The sequence below is a fragment of the Bison bison genome, unplaced genomic scaffold, assembly GCF_000754665.1.
Source record: "Bison bison bison isolate TAMUID 2011002044 unplaced genomic scaffold, Bison_UMD1.0 scf7180017864474, whole genome shotgun sequence".
Lineage (NCBI taxonomy): Eukaryota > Metazoa > Chordata > Mammalia > Artiodactyla > Bovidae > Bison > Bison bison.
The window spans coordinates 2288850-2302841 of NW_011495035.1; the positions used below are offsets into that span (position 1 = coordinate 2288850).

At 42.5% G+C, this 13992-nt stretch overlaps 1 protein-coding gene across 3 annotated transcripts in view; it reads right to left on the reverse strand.

The window, feature by feature from the left end:
* Positions 1 to 13992, reverse strand: part of FOXP1 (forkhead box P1) — a 738073-nt gene that overhangs the window by 306152 nt on the left and 417929 nt on the right. For 2 of the 3 annotated variants that reach the window (XM_010861996.1, XM_010861998.1), the window contains one exon: positions 1359 to 1456. The exons of the other annotated variant lie outside the window; for it this stretch is intronic. The gene's annotated coding sequence lies outside the window, so the exon portion shown is untranslated. The remainder of the gene's footprint in view (positions 1 to 1358; positions 1457 to 13992) is intronic. 3 annotated transcript variants of the gene reach the window in all.

The window sequence follows — 13992 nt, forward strand, 5'->3', positions numbered from 1 at the left end:
CCCTATTTGTATTTGGGTGTTTCTCAGGTGTCATGGTGAAAAGGACACGGACTTTGGAACCAGGCAGCCCTGAGTGCAAATGCTTGTCCATTCCCTTAGCAATTCTGTGACTCTGAGCAAATTATTGATATAGCATCTTGCTGGACTTCCGTTCTCCAATCTACAAAATGGACAGTGGCCCTGTTTGTAACTCTTAACTAGTCAGCAAGTGCAGAAGCAACCTCAAACACAAAACTCTAGTAGTCCGGATGCAAAGTAAGCCCTCAACAAAATGGTGATAATGATAACTGTGCCCAAGTTGATCTATGGAGCACCTACTCTGTATCTCACGTGCTCTGGGGCACACAAAAATAAAGTTACATAGGTTCTTACCTTCAGGCAAGAATTTGTGGCTTTCAAATTTGAAAAGAATGCACTAAACTACAGAGCAGACTTGAACAAAGGTTATAATGAAATACAAACACACACTTGTGGGAGCCCAGACAAAGGAGTGAGTCACATAGGCTGGGTTCAATTGAAAAAGGCTTCACAGAAGTGATATCTGAGCCAAGCCTTGAAGGATGAGTAGGATGTTAATAGGCAGGGGGAGGTGGGAGTGGGAAGAGGAGGACTGGCATCCAAAGCCAAAGGAAGCAATAACATGAGCTGCACAAGTTCAAGAGCAGGGCAACAACAGGGCAGAAGAAATGGGTTGATGTAAGCTCCACAGGGCCAGGGACCAAGCCGGAGTCTATCACTCCGAGAAGAGGGCCAGTCCCACCAGAGGCACCTAGTTATTCCACAAGGCCCTGGGAAGAGGAACAGACAACAGACAGATGGGGCCAAGGCACAGAGCCTTGACGGCCACACTAAGGAGCCAAGTCTCCATCCTACAGTTCAGGAGGCAATGACAAGACAGAAAATAAGAGAGAGACTTCAGACGTTAAAGAAACAGGGCTTCACTGCAAGCATGTGAGGGTGGGGACATGAGAAAAGAGGGGAGTTGTTATTAGATTTTAAGTCTGGGAACTCATTTATTAAACTGAAATGATTCTGGGTCCAGAACTATTACTGACCATATCAGCAAAGTAGAGTTTGACCACAGAGAAACCTTTCCATCAAGAACCCTAAGAATGGCATGATCTGCCACCAGACAGAATGAGCACATCATCCAAAGCCTGTCAGTGAAAATCAGGAGCTCAGCCTTAAAGCATGACTGTGTGATCCCATGCAAGTTACTTCACCTCTCTGTGTCTTTTGTTTTACTATCTATAAAACAGGGTCAACAGCAACACATCTTTATAAGGACTAAGAGAGAAGACAGACATCATGGATCCAGAATGGCTCCTGGCACAGGCAATGTGCTCCATAAATGTTACCTGCTTTTTTCCGATGGTTTTCCTTATGGTTGTCTACCAAGAATGAGGAAGAACAGGTCCCAGGCTCCCAAATGACTGTTTCCAACTCTAGGATCCAACTGTTGAAAGAAAAGTGACTTCTTTGGCATTGGTGAGTCCAGTCAACTCCCAACTTTGTGCAGATAGAATAGATGCTTTGTGAAGGGGCCCATGGTAAGAAAAACTAACACAAATAGGTTTACGGTCAAACAAAAGTGGCCACATACCAACAAAATGTCTATATACAAGACAGAGTCTTGTCACTGAGCGCTGCATGTGAATCCACAGACACCATGGGCAGTGTCTCCCAGGAGGACTTGACCTGAGAGTCATGTCCAAGTCCTTTAAGAAAAGGGAGCCTAAACTGTCTGCTTCCCAAGAAAGCAAACACGGGGGCTATGGCGGGGAGAGCCCTGCTAGAGGCTCCAGAAGCCACCCCGTTAGGGAGGGAAGGTGGAGGACAAGGTGAGGAAGGGACAGCAGGAGACTAGCCACGGATATTTTCTAAAACTCAAGTCAAAGGGAAGAGATGAATGAGGGAATGGGCTGTCAAGCCAGGTTGATTGTTCTTGTTTTCATCAGAGGGCTTCGTGGCTGTTTTATCAAAAAATATTAACATAATGGTCAATTTCTGTCAATTCCTCTCCATGTCTGTGTTTTACCCTTTGGGATAGAAGTTCACTAAGCTTTCATATGTTACTAAATACTGAGTGCAAAGTTAACTTAGTTATTTCTGCATCATATTTGGACTATATTTTTAACTCACGATTTAGGGTGAAAATAAGATTGAAACTCAACAGAAAATAAATAGTAAGAAAGGGCTTCCCCAGGTGGCTCACTGGTAAAGAATCTGCCTGCTAGTGCAGGCGGCATGGGTTCCATCCCTGGATGGGGAAGATCCCCTGGAGAAGGAAATGACATCCCACTCCAGAATTCTTGCCTGGGAAATCCCATGGACAGAGGAGCCTGGAAGGCGCCAGTCTATGCAGTTGCAAAAGAATCGGACACAACTGAACAACTAAACCACAACAAGGCAACAGTCATTAAAAAGGTGACCCTGGTTTTGGGTATGACCTGTATGGGTGGTTACAAAAAATGAAAAAAGTCTCAAGGCTCAAATGTACAATTCAGTTGATTTTCATTTTTCCCACGCTGAAAATATAAGCAAGAATGCACCTACAATATAGGAAGGTGACACAGGTTAGATTCACTGGGTCTCATTAAATTTAAAATGAGATCTGCCCCACCCAGGGCAGAAACCGATCACAGAGAACGAGTGAAATGGGCAGATGAAGCACACTGGAGATGGCGCGCTGGAGGTGCAGCAACGTCACCATTTTCAGGTGGCCGTCAAACTGCCAGAGGTCCGAGAGGACCTTGAAAAGGATCCGGGGCCAGCAGTCGTCCACTTTCCTATTTATTAAACAGCAGAGATAACCGGAAAGGTGAGGTAAAACCTGAATTAGAATTTAGATATATTACCTCTCTGTAATCATGAGGTTTCAACTCTACACCATCTAAGTGCAAATTGCTTATAAAGTTTGGAATGTGTTAAACCATTAACTGCATTTCTTTCTTTTGGTTATCTTTTTAGACTAAGCAGGAGTTCCCTGAGCACATTAAGGTAAAACAGAAAGAGCCCCTGATAATACAGTTCAAGATAAGACGGGTGTTACACAACGTATCATTTACACCTTTTAAAGTAATGTAGGGCCCTTGTGAAAAACCTTATGACTCAAAACGCGCAATTCAGTTGATTCTGTATCCTATACTTAATAAATCTATATAAATAATGCTACTTTTTATAAATTATCACCAAGTTTCAACACAATATAAAACACACTATCAAAAGAAAACCTTAGGTTATTTTTTTTCCAACTTTAGCTTCCAGTTCTGCAATTTGCAACTAAGACCAATTCTTATAGTTTCACACATTTAAGTAGGAAAACATCAAATTGAGCAAAAGGCTGAAGCCCAGGAAAAAGATTTTTCCTTCTGAAAGAAATGGACCCAAGTAATACAACAAAATCTACAGTTGCTAAGGTTTGGTATGATGCTATGATTGACAGGATATTTTTTTCCACTCCTTAGGTATCAACATCTACATACCCACAGTACAAGAAACACAGACTAGCAAGACAGATTATCATGCTCTGTAGACTAAAGCTGTGTTTCTGAGAACTCATCTACGACGACTATAAAAATATTCACAGACTTCAAAATAACTATGTCTCTTGGCCTGATATTCAGCCCAGGCAAGAAAGACCACTGTAGTTACCAAGGGGAGGCAGGCACAAAGATGCTGTGAACTACCTTCATCTGGATCATCACGGGTTCAAAACAAAGCCCATTAGCATTGACTACAGAATATTCATCATTTCTCAGTAAGAAGACACACATACACACATTACCTGGAAATATACTTTTGAAACTGCCCTTGCACACATCTTGATGGGTAACTAACATTTATTATCTCATTCTTCTATTTGTTCACTCAACAAATATTTGTCAGATGTCTACTACATATCCGACATAGAATGCCAAGACTCTAAGAAAGCTATGAACCCAGGCTGCACCTTGACTGTCAAAGCTGTGGTGTGGGAGAGAGAAATAAATAAGCAATATAATTTTTATACTCATGGTATACTTCCAACATCAAATTTATGTATTAGAGAAAGAGGGTGCCCTTTAAAAGAAAAAAAAAGTCAGTGGATCAAAAGCATCATTAATCACTGTCTCTTTTAAATTAAAAGGTTCGCAAAAAGGTGGGCACAGAACCAACGTGGGAAACAAATCACTCCCCTTGCTGAGTGAGGGTCAGAGTCTAAATGGGAGAGTCCCTGGTATTTACCCAGCTCATCTCCTGTGTAATGGATTTGGAGAAGAGATTTCCGCTGGGGCTCTGCTCATTTGAGGCTTGGCTTTTGCTTTTTAAAAATGACACTTGGGTGATTACTGTAGTATTGTGACAGGTTTTAGAACTAAACCTCCTGAGTGTTTTTCTCAGTAAGGTTCTTGCTTTCATGAGGTGACCTGGGACATCTTGAGTCACTACAAAGGTACCTGGTTAATGAGCCTCAGGCTGGAGCTTTTGGATGGTCTCGGGACTCCCTTTACAAAAGGGCTAGACTTTGGAAAGAAAACACAGACCCTGCACAGTGTACCTGGGAAGGACTGGCCACACAGTGGTTGAAAGAGCTGAGCAAACGCCCAAAGAGAGTCCTTTAAAATCAGGAAGAGTTCAGCAAGGAGCATTCGAGATCAGCATTTTCCACCTGCCTTGCTCTCCGGAACACCTCATCCAAACCACTGTGGGAAGAGGAGGTCAGGGTGAAGGCAGATAAAGCCTGGAGTTTGCTTCTGTGTACACACAGCAGAGGGAACTCAGTCTTGGACAGAGTCAGACTTCCTGTTTGGTGGAATACCAGCCCAGGGGGACTTACATATGTTTAAAAACTGAGATAAAGCAAAGAACCTAGTCTATGAAATATCCTGAAAGCTGGGAATTTCAATAGCTGGTGGGCAAGGGTAACCATAGTTAGAACTTGGTGAGTTGGGGTTTTATTGTTGTTTATTACAAACTTTACTGCCTAATCAGGCTGGGGCTTGTTTTGAAAAGCTCCCAATCTTCTGAAATGCCTATGATCATGGAGAGAGCTACCCAGGCCTTCCTCATACTTTTATATTAGTTGGAAAGCTTATATTTATCACTCTTTAATGGTCTCCTGTATTTTAATAAATGTATCTGTGTTATAAAGGGTAGGTGGTGATAAATCCTCTTTTGTACACTCATATTAGTCCTAATGATGACAGCCACTGTTTATTGGGTGTATATTATGAGCTGGTTCAGGGCTAAATGCTTCACATACCTTCTCAGGCTTCTCCCAACTCTATGGTTGGCCCTACTCTTGTTATTCTTTTTAAAGTTGAGAAAACCTGAGACCAAGGTCAGAGGGACAGAGTAGAAGAGCTGAGATCTGAAACTACCAAACAAGCGTTTAACCAGAACTTCTTATGCTTAATCCATAACATAATTAACCCTGCACTTCATCTTAGCCAAAAGGCCAAGAAGCGACCACATAATTAACCCTGAATAGAATGAAGTTGGGAAGGACGGTTGGAGATGGGGTAAGAAGAGGCAGTTTCAAACCCATACCCAGTGGACCTCGCTAGCTGCTTATACAAACTTCACTCACCCCCCTTCTTCTAGCACCAGCATCCCAACTTTGTTTGGGCAGCAATGTGCTCAATTAAAATACCTGCAGTTTTATGCTCTCATGTCACTGGAAATAGGCAAGCAACACAGTCCTGGCCAATGACATATAAGAAAGGGCATGTCTTCCAAAGAAGACCAATCCAGGAAGATCTATTCCATTTTACAAAAAAGCACAATCTGGAGAGAAGGGATGTCTTTGTCCTTTGCACTTTCATGCCTGGAAACACACCCTGAATATCTAAACAGCCACCTCATGACGCTGAGAATAGAAGTGCTAGGCTAAAGATGACGGGGGCTGACAAGCAAGAAGCAGTCGAGGTTTGGAGGACCCCCTGACACAGGGACTCCAGTCATGGAGGGCCTACTTTGAGACTTCTAGACTTGTTGTGTTAAACAAAATTCACCACCAACCAGTACTCCAACTGATTAAGCAGGGGACAACCAACTGTGGCCTGTGGGCCAAATGTGGAGCCTGACTGACTCAAGTTTTATTGTCACACAGTCACCACTGCTGAGTGAAGCATTATCTATGCCACTTTCATGCAGCAGAACTGGACAGTTGTGGCAGAGACTGAAGAAGCTGCAAAAGCTACAATATTTGCTGTCGGGCTTTTTACAAAAAAGGTTTGCCAACCCCTGGATTAAGTCACTATAGTTAGGTTTTTGTTCTGTGCACCCACATTCAATCCTAATTGCAACATAGCCAGTCATGGAAAATTCCCAGTAAGTAAAGAATAAAAACGTTTGCTCTCTTACTCAATACATCAAGCCCCACCATGGGCCAGATCCTACGTGATGTGCTAGACATACAGAAGTAAATACGGTTCCTGACTCTTGTGGAATCAGCCATCTTTGGAGATAGTAACATACTAATAGCTTTTAAAAGAATCACATATAATTATAAGTGCTAGAGGAAAATACAGGATGCTATATAAACATGTAATTGGGGAACCTAACCTACTCTGGAAGAGTTAGGGAAATTGTTTGAAAAGGTAACAGTTGGGGCTTCCGTCGTCCAAAGGTTAAGACTCTGCACTTCCAAAACTGAGGGTACAAATTCGACCCCTGGTCAGGGAATTAAGAGTCCACATGCTGTGTAGCCAAGTTAAAAAAAAAAAAAAAAATTTAAAGTATACATTGAAAACAAACAAATAAATAAATAAATTCACCCACTTAAAAAAAAAAAAGTTACAGTTGCCTATGTTTCTTCATAAAACTGCTCCATTCACCCAGCTGCTAGTCACACACCAGCTACTCCTTGGTGGAGATTTAGCTCCTTTTCAAAGCTCCACTGCAACACTGTTTTAGAACAGCAGCTAGAGCACACTCAAAGGAAACCCAGAGTTTGAAAAGGCATCTCTCTAGAAAAAAAATCTTTTTGTGACTTAACACTTTCATATGAGTGTGAGTTAAGTCCAGTCAATGGTTTTTAAGAGGAAAAACCATTGGGGCATCTCTACCCAATAAACAATTTAATCTTCAATGTAATTTTTGTCAAGCCACCCACACCTGTCATCTTACCATGGGCACCCAACAGTCCCAGAGAACAGCCCTGGAATGATTTCTAGAGAAAAGAGACTACTGTGTGATAGGAAAGCAAGCGTAAGTGATGTTTTCCAAAACACATTAATTCAGAAGATTCATGGAGTATTTGACAGTAAAGCACCAACAAATATAAAAGCTGTAATTCCAGAATGCAGTCCAATGAGGATGAGAAATGCAAGATTCCCCAAATTTTCACATCTGGAATGGAGAGGTATGAAGGGCCTTTCAGAGAAATCAGCTCAAACCTTACATTCTAATGCTCTGAAAACACTGCCACTTGGAGAGGATCTGATTGGGTTCTCTAATTGCTTTGGCACCCTTCCCTCATTGCTCTTCAGCTGCTTTGCTCAACAATGTATTAGAAGGGCAAGGAGGTTCCAGTGTTCTCGTCCTCAGCCTTCCAACTCTGGATTTCTAAGCAGAAAACTGTCTGGTAAACAGTTAACAACGCTTTTCTTCAGTTGGATTACAGAACAACGCAACTGATTTTATTAGGTACTCTAAACAAGATCAAAAATAACTGTGCCATTTCATGCACTGGGTTCTGATCTACTGCTTTTACGTTCGTTACTGCATTTTATTTGCATAGCATCTTTCAAAAAATGGGTAGTTTTCCCTATTTTACAGATAAGGAAAGAAAAGCGCACAGAGGTCTAGCTTGCACAGAATGACACAATGAAACGTGCTGAGCGAGGACGCAGAGCCGGCTCGTCCGATTCAGAAACTCCACACCTCACCAATTCTACATCCAGAAGCTCCTCCATAAGCTTCAGGCAAGACCCGCCCTACTCGGTGAGGCATCAGCTCCAACTCCAGGAATCCAAAAGTGGGCAAGGAAACAGAGGAAGAGGAGAAAAATTCTGCTTTCTTTTCTCTCTCAAGAAGTTTCTGGACTGCTTCTCTTTGGTCTAACCACCACCACCATAATTTTGTTCAAAAGCAATGTGATCAGCCACGTTTATAGAGAACTGTGTTAGGGCTGTGCTAGGGACCTGCCACAACAGAAGAAAAATCGGCTGGGAGACAAGGTCCAGGAAATAAGAAAGATTCTGAAGGGATATTTCACCTCCCTGATATCAAAGAAGACCTGAAAACTGAAGAGGAAAAAAAAACAAAAAACAAAAAAAGGCTCTGAGCTCCAGAAAACCCTTGGGAGTAACACTGGAGCCAAATCTATTATAACATAGGCAGCACCCTCTGCTTATACTTACTCATCCATTAACTCAGCTGCAGTCCCAAGAGTCAATGAAAAGGATTTCCTCTAGGAGGAAATAGCCAAATGTGAATCAAAAACCTAAGACACTAGGTGACTTGGCAAGTAACCTGTCTGTCTGTCCCTGTATCTCTCAAAGAAGCAGAGGAGAGAAAACATGCAATGTAGCAGAAAAGTAGCAGACTGGGGCTGGCAGGCTAGCTCTTGTCCCAGTGACCTGTGAGTTTGTTCACGGCACAATGATGATTTATACCAACAAGCATGAGCACATGCACTGCTGGGCTTAGTCCAGGAAAAAAAAAAAAAAACTGATAAAGAACGAAGGAAATGGAGAACAAAGTGCCAAACATGTGAGGATAAAACCTCATCAGAATCACGGAGGAAGAAGGGAGTGAAAAGCAAAGGTCACACCCTGAGTATCACAATCGTTGAATGCACACCTCAGGAAACAGGTGAGGGGACCAAAGTTGAGGCCGTGGAGATGGAAGGAATGACTCTGATGGCACCTAGACCAAAACAAGGCACCAAGTAAGGGGGGACACTGCTAGCTGTGAAATCTACCACAGGGTGGTTCATTTTCACAACAGGGAAGAATTTATTAGACCTGCAAGGATAGACAGAGGCAGAAACACAGGGGAGGAAGGAAGGAAGGAGCATTTAAGGTGCCTGAAATGGTGAAAATCGTGAGAAAAGGTAAGGAAGTCAGCTAGTCTGTGACTCACATGCGCAAACGGTCACAAATTTGGGCTTTTAATGTTCTCTCCAAATGAGATTTAACCTCCAGTGACAGAGACACCAAGACAGGATGGAATCCAATCCTTCATCAAAGAAATCTAATCTTCAGCACCCTGACTGGATCATATCATCTGAACACATCATAAGTAGTACTTCGGATAAATCATGTGAGTCCCCCTATTATATCATATGCATTATATGTTGTGTGCATGTGCAAACATTAACTTAATGTAAACGTTAAAAAGATAAGGGAAATATCCTGAATCTGTATTTGCATTATGTACATGTACATCACGGGCCTTGGAGCAATAAAAGTAGTCCAGGTTTTCTTTCTTTCAAAGAGATCCTACTTTCAAACATGTGTGTGAAAGAGACACAATATTAGAAACATTTAAAGGAATGTACGGGCTTCCCTCTGGCTCAGATGGCAAATAATCCGCCTGCAATGTGGAAAACCTGGGTTTGATCCCTGGGTTGGGAAGATCCCCTGGAGAAAGTCATGGCAACCCACTTTGGTATTCTTGCCTGGAGGATCCCCCTGGACAAGAGGAGCCTGGTGGGCTCCAGCCCATGGGGTCGCAAAGAGTCAGACACGATTGAGTGACTAAACACACAGCTAAGGGATGTACAGTAGATTCAGATGAAGAGAAACCAGAAGGAAAACCAAAGGGAACAGACCAACATCTAGCTGCCATGGGACCATCTGCAACAGAAAGACACAGAAGTCTGCCCAAAGGGGGCTGCAAGGTGACTGCACACAGAACTGCATATGCAGATGGAAACATCAGATGTACAAATCACTTGGCTGATGTGGAGGACAGAACACAACAACTATTATAGAAGGAAGGACAAGGTCGTGCAGCTAAAAGCAATAATAGAGGCACAATTTGCAAAAGAGACAATGGGTACGGGCGGGGATGCCACTGTGAAGACAAAAGACGTCGAAGCAGGCAGAGAGGACTACTTCTGGTAGATGGGACTGACAGATTGTTGAGAAATGCCTGCAATGTAATAAATCTGAAATTATTTCAGCTTCTAAATTGCCATCAGTTAGATGAAGGAGGCAGAAAGTAATTTGAAAAGCTGGTACAGTCACATCACAGGGACTTAAGACTAAGTACCCCCGAGGCGCTTGGAAATCTACAAACACTATTTCAGAGATTCCGAAGGACTGGGAAAGCCCCAGAAGCCTGGGAGAGGTGGGGAAGGGTCAGGAAGCACCCCTCAAAAACGATGAGCCAAGTAATTAAAACTGCTCTTCTTCCCCTCCATGCCAGGCAGATATGGAGAGGACACATCTTTTAGCCAGCACTCTGAGAGGAACAAGTTACCAGGCAACAACCAACAGAGTTTGCTGGAGACTCGCCATGCCAGCCCCTCCGATGGAGTGACAGGTCAGGTGGATAAAGGGGAAATAAGAGATGTAATCTTGTAGACTTCTGTTAGTCTCCTGATCCTGTCCCTGTGACATGTTCATCAACAGGCCAGGGAGATGCGAGGAGGCAGCCACACCCATCGGGTGGTTATCACTGGTGTGCTGTCAACCTGGGGACGCCTAACGAGTGACACTCCACAGGTGTCTACCTTGCCACCAGGATTATTTAATATCTCTATCATTGAGAGCTGAGAGAGCTTCCTGAGCCCAGAGAACCAGCCTGCAATCAAATCCCAGGGTCTCCCTATCGCTGTCCTCTATCACTACTTCTCTTATTACCCAAGATGTAGCCCTGTGTTTCACGTCTGCAGACTGAAGACAAAAATCTGGGCAGGTGACCGAACGCGGAGAGATGGATATGTACGCTGCAGAGCTGCCATCCAGGCAGACCCCTGCTGGGCGCACAGCTACTCAGCGTGGTTTGTTTGCTTCATTTATTGGCACATGACAGTGCACACATACTCCAAGAAAGAAGATAAAATAATCCCAAGAGGCCTCAAACTCAGCGTGGACTCCGGGCTCCAAATCTCAGTCAGAAATCAGCTCGCAGATCTACAACTGCAAAAATCTTCTCCAAAAGATGAGCTTTTAGAGATCCAGTTCTGAACATCATCTTATAGACTGCCATTTCTGAAGAAACAACTGATCCCGATTCAAGATTTCCAGGAAACAAACAAAGGACCCCTCCAAGGCCCTACGAAAGTAACAATGAGATCATCACTTAATGGGGCAGGGAAAAAACGAAAGGGCAAAACTGAACTTAACGCATGTTCGTTTGACCTGGATTAGAAATAAAATTCCACTCTAAGAAGAAATTTTCAAAAAGCAGGTCCAAGAATGTGGCCATACAGTTCATCCTATGGGGAACTCAGTTGATTCGGTCTCACGACTAGGCTCCCACCCGCTTCTAAGTTCCTCACTATAAACATTTACAAATTTCATCCCAGCATTAGTACTAAACAATATTCATTAAGAATCCCACCAAAGTGCAACATGTAAGTAAATCAAACCTTTGATGCTCTATTTTGCAAATTTCATGGGCCACTAGGGATAATTAAAAGGGCAATTATATAAAGTTGGTGCAGTTTTGAGAAACAAATGACATTTTCTACTTTAAAGCACTTGATAATTTGATATTTTGCTATTAGGGCCATCATGTGTACTTTTATAGACAGGCAGCCAAATAAACAATAAATGTTCCTTAACAGCCTCTAATGATCGTTTTTGCCCACTGATATCCCTCACCATTCCTGTCCATAAATCATATGCCAAGAGATTAAGGTAAAGATAATGAAAAAGTATTAGAAAACCATTAAGCTAGAGGAGAAAGGAAAAATAAGGCTAAAAGCATGGCTTTTCTTCTGGGCTTTCTGCAATGACACCCAGCGAAGTCTGAGCTTCTAAGTGTGAGAGTGGGGATGCGTTTGTCCCAGCGTTTAACCACCGCTCAGAAGCCAGCAAAGTACATTACAGCTCATGAAAAATACAGCGAAGAGACTGCTAGTGGCAGAGGCATTTAACTTCCTTGTTAGCAGCCTCCCCCAAGTGGCACTTTTTCACCAGCAAGTTGTTTATTATGTTCGGTGCCAGGCAAAACTGATTAAATGGGGCTCTTAAGAATCAAAGCGTTATAAATTCATAGAAATACAGCAAGCAATAAATTCCATGGAATTAAAAGCTTACTAGTGCTATTAGCATTTCAGGATGTTTGAATTGTTAATACTGATGTGCAAAAATGATGTGCCTCTAAGACAAGGCAGACAGAGGCAACAGAGGCGAGCAGCTCTGGATGTTTTTTTTAATCAAAGTGGCACTGGGACTTGGCAGTTGCTGGAGCCACAGGAATGGAGGAGTGGAATAATCACCCCCCAAACTGTCACCTGCCCTAAAAAGTCAATCGTACCTCAGAAGAGGGAAGGCGCCAAGTAAAGGTTTACCCCCAGAGGGGAAACGAGAGTAAAATATCATGCAAAGGATGTATGCTTTCAATGAATGGAAATTCCATCTGAACAGTGAAGGAGGAGGAGAGCTTTATCTTGGTACCTGGTCTTAGCAGGGATGGGGCCCAGTGTGTTGTGACTGGTTGGATCTTTGTTTTCTCACAGAACAGGGAAGCCCAGATCAGAGGGTCTGGGTGTATTGCTGAACTGGCCAATAACTTTCCCCTGATTGTCACATTTCATCTTCAACTTTTTCTGGGAGTTTTAAAGGTGACAAGAGGCAAGTAATATTCTTCCAAATTCAAGACATAAAGTGGTAATTCTATTGCACCCATCTATTTACGGAATACTTTCTTCAAACAGAAATGCATCTGAGGATCTTTCTCGACAAATACAAATGTAGGAGAATGAGAAAGAGAAAGAAAGAAAAAAAACAGATGAGCGCTTCTCAAAGACAGATTTTTTGAAAAAAAAGTGCAAGGATATGGTTGACTTCTTTTTTAGGAAAAAGAAAGAATTACTGTCCACAAATAAAGTGTGATCACTTAAAAATGCAACTTAAGAAAGAATATACTCAAATCCAGAATTACCATAATTTAGAGGGGGAGGGGGGAAGCAAGCTGTCAATCTAGATAGGTACCAAAAACATCAATTCATCCATTCCAGAGATGGCCAAAAAAGTACTATTTTCTAACATATCAAGAAAACTTAATTCCTTTGATAAAAGACCCACACATGTAATAGAATCTACTGACAGATCACTGGTACATGTGATTATCTCTGGGGCTATGTTCCACGTGCGGCTGTAACATTTATACTCACTGAAGCTGTGCGGCTTCCCCACAGAGAGAGAGAGCCTGCTCATGGACCAAAAAATAGAAAGGAGACAAAGAGGAAAACCCATACAGAGAAAAACTCATATCCATTAATGTGCTTTCACTGGGCTTAAGTCCAAAGCCAGGCATCGTTACAGGAGCATCGTCTTACTAGGTGTCTGCCTCATTAACACTGCAGTTCCTAAGGGTTCTTTCTGCCTCTAAGACAAGGCCTACTATGTGTGGGACCTGGACAAGGGAGATGAATACATCTAACACATCGTTCTTGTACTCAAGGAAGCCTAGGAGTCTCACTGGGGAAATCATCAGTTATAAAGCACCTATTATATATTCTAGATCAGGAATCAAAAGATTCTTAAAAGACAAGTTTTCTACCCACTGGGATTTTAGAGTGACTTTAAGATAAGGAATACACCCCCAAAATAACCCCTGAACAAGGCGGTACTGTATCAGACAACATTCTATACACAGTGAATAATGGGGTTTTTTTTTGTGCAATAGAGTCTCCCAATTATGACAGTGAAGAATAAAAACCTTGACAAATATATCACAGGGGAAAATTTATGTAACAGTGAAAAATAATATGCATAATTTGCTCCTACCTCAGCATCATGGGTGAATGAACCACACTGTCCACATGAGCTAAGTAAAAAGACTGCATCCGACAGCTGCAAACAAAAACCAATCTGGTCCTCG